Source organism: Myotis myotis, unplaced genomic scaffold, assembly GCF_014108235.1.
Source record: "Myotis myotis isolate mMyoMyo1 unplaced genomic scaffold, mMyoMyo1.p scaffold_m19_p_7, whole genome shotgun sequence".
In the NCBI taxonomy this organism is placed as follows: Eukaryota; Metazoa; Chordata; class Mammalia; order Chiroptera; family Vespertilionidae; genus Myotis; species Myotis myotis.
This window is the reverse complement of record NW_023416379.1, coordinates 34,622,462-34,626,096: the sequence shown is the minus strand read 5'-3', so window position 1 is coordinate 34,626,096 and position 3,635 is coordinate 34,622,462.

Here is a 3,635-nt window from a genome sequence, read left to right as displayed (position 1 = left end):
TTCCAACTCCCTGTTTCATATAATTGGGGAAGGTTTCCTAAAGAAAGTAAAATTTTTAGTTTTAAATAAGGGCTTTGAAATGAGTCATTTTTACTCTTATTGGGACCATTTTCCTGTCTATCGCCATGTTTTGTGAAACTCCCCCTTTAACTACATTCACACACACCCCAATCTTCAAATAAATGGAAGAGATTAGAGTTATGTCCCTAAAATAAATATTAAGTTGAAACAATAAAAAGGAAATGACAATAAAGGTAAAATTCATCAATTTAAAAATCAACTTAGGGTGACAAGTAAAGGATTACTGTTAAAATGCTAAATTATTCTCAAAAAAATGATTTCCCTTAATAAATCAGATTAAACCACTCACCAAAGGAAAACACAATGTCTTAAAGAAAGTTTTGGTGAAACCTTCAACAGCTCCTGACAGGAGAAATTTGGCAGAAACGTAACACAGTGACAGCATGAGTTTGCACAAGTGCTCAACTGATAGCTGTAAAGAGAGCATTGAGGTCCCGTTGGGAATGGCTGCTGAATTGGGATGATACCTTATTTTAGAATAGCCCAGAATTGTCTGCTTCTAAAGAATCACTTGCAAAAGTGAGCCACAAGGTAGAGAAATGTTGAGTGATTTCTTGGGCTGTCTCTAAGGTATATTTCATACTTTACAGTCTCATATGGTTTAATAAAGAAAGTGCACAGTTGGGAGGGGGACACTTATTCTTCTGGAAACTCCAACAGATTACACAATAGTTATAGTCTTTAGGAGAGAGGGAGGGAGGGAGGGAGGGTAGCCTTGTCCCTTTTCTTTGCAATCACCTTCAGTTTGAAGAGTGATATGAAACTTTCTCAACCAACAGTCCTTGTCAAGGAGTCCATTTCATTACTTTCCTAAACTAATGCTTGTACTGCTGAGCATGTTCAAGGCTTGCTCACCTTTCATTGAGCTGGAACTTAAGGCATCTGTATGAAAGCCAAGTTGTGAATAAACCTGAGGCTATTTACACTTTCAGGTGGGAACCATGTGCTATTCAAGATTAAACTTGGCAAGTTTTGCCTGGATTGTACACTTAATGGTGCTACTTGAGTTATGAGGTATTTCAGGAGTCGAAGGAGCTCCATTGCTAGAAACTGAATTCAACAAGCACAGAACTTAGCTTTGTGTATCCCTCACCTGGAACCCAGCCCCCTGGATAACACATAGTGGATACTCAACAAATGCCTATGCGCCAGTGGAAATATAACAAACTGTAAGGTAGAACCCACTTTCAGGTTTCTGTCAGCATAAGAGATGTCCAACCTATAGAGAATTTTTTATAAGAGTTTATTTGAGCCAAAATGACAACATATACTGGGGAGCAAGATCTCAAATGCTACAGAGAATAACAGTTTTTCAGCATTAGGAATAATGGAAGAATATTACATGAAGATGGGAGAAAATCAGGTGGAGATCTGATTACAGAATAGTTAAGATTATGTGCTCCCTCATCATCCTATATACCAAAAGGTCATAGGTTCAATTCCTATCAGGACACATGCCCAGGTTTTGGGTTCAATCCCTGGTCACAACGGATGGTAGGCAACTGTGTATCGCTCACGTCAATGTTTTTCTCTCTTTCCCTCTCCCTGCCTCTCTAAAATCAACTTTTAAAATTTTTTTAAAAATAGATTATGTGCTCTCTTGAGGGTGGTCTGCCTTAGAAGGAAGGGTCTGAAAGGGAACATTTCAAATATGTATTAATGTAGACTCACAGAAACAATGAGCAGGACTTGTTTAAGGCAAAGATAAGCCTTTTACTAAAGAAGTTATATGCCTGGGGCATGACTGTCCACCATGACCTGCCCATTAGGAATTTATGATCAGATAACCCTGTGAGGTTATTCTTTATAGAACTCCTTTTTCTCGACACTTCTACAGTTAAAAGTTGACAGTCTCCTCTTCATGCTCTCCTCTTCCAAATGCATCCATTAGGTGGTATTTTACTCATATTAGGAGAAACTGTAATGAACTCTGTGTATATGTGCATGTACGTGTACTTCCTTTACTGCACAACTGTGATTGCTAGACACAAACTGAGGGAGACAAAGCCAGCTGAGAATTTCTGAGATGAAGGCCAAAAGGCCTATAGTGGTGGGCACAGAAGTTAGTCATAGGCTTGCTTCCCCTAAAATTAAGTAACAGATATGTGACTCCCAGTTCAAGATAATATGAAAAAACAGGAAAAACTGTGTTTATATTGTCTGAACTTAAAAAATAGTGAGACAATAAAATGGAGACTATCTCTGTATCAACTCTTGATAGCTTTTAGCTCACCTAGTGGAAGCATAGAGGGTGGTGAAGAAGACCTGAAAGAAGAACTTCTTTGAGTACTATGGGGAAAGGTTATCAGAGATTTGCAGAAGGAACAATCTGTGATAAGAAAGTGCTTACGGACAATCCCAGTCACTTAGAATTCTGTTTCCCTAAGATTACAAGTGGCATTTGGGTTGTAATATAATTAAAATGATCTGTGCCGCTTTATAAGTAGAGACAACACTAAACACCAACCTATGTCGTTGGGTGCAAACGGAGGGAACATGGAAAAATAGACCAGAGAAATTAGAGTTCATCCAACCCCCTCAATTTACAAATGATGAAATTGAGTCTAAGGCAGTTTAAGTAACGTGGAAATTCACTCAGCAAATTAATAACTTGGAGTTAGACTGGTTACTAATGAAAGGAATTTTCAACCAAGGTTATGTGAGGTCTAGCAGAGGTATTTTGGGCAGGCAGAAATTCCAGGATCCTTCAAAACAAGCTGTTTTATATACACAGGAAAGTTGTTTTTAGAGGTACACACAGTATGCAAATATATTTTAAAATTTGAAATCCTTAAGTGCCATTAGGAACATAACATGGGGAGGGATAGTATTCCCAGTCATGGCATTCCTCAGGTTTACTGAAGTTATTTGTGCTACGTAGACAAATTGCATTGGCAAAAATAAGGCAATTATCTGAAAAAAAAAGTTTATTATCTGTACAATTCAACAGAAAGTTGGCACAAACTACCTAAGTATAGTAAATACTAAAGTTAAATTTTTTTAAAATAGCATAATTAGCCATCTAGCTTTAAAAATAAGGAGTGTAGAATCATTAAAAAATTATAATATCTTTTTTATACCAAAGAATTAAATAGTAAGGATATTGAGTTCTCCACTTTGTACTCATAAAATATCCATCTACCCAGAGAAGCTAGGAGGGTAAATGCATTTCCACATTCATGATTGCTACTTGTTTTATAATACAGTCACACTCATACTATTTCCTTTCTAATTTCCTCATTTCCTCAGACTCTGGAAAATAAAATGGGTTTAGTATATGACACTATCTTTTAAGAAAGTAAAACTAATATAGGCATTTTCCTTTAAGGTATTAATCAAAATCTTGAGTGAATTCTGTGTGTGATATTAGTTGTCTCAATTTTACCTCCTAATAGAGTCAATGTACATATTTTCTTCCTGTTCTTAAAGTTGCTTTTTTATGTTTGTTCTTATTCTTTAAATATTCATAAAACTATAAAAGATACTACCAATAGCTAGTAAGTGTTTATTATGTGCCAGGCACAGGGCTGAGACCTATACATGTTTATAATTTC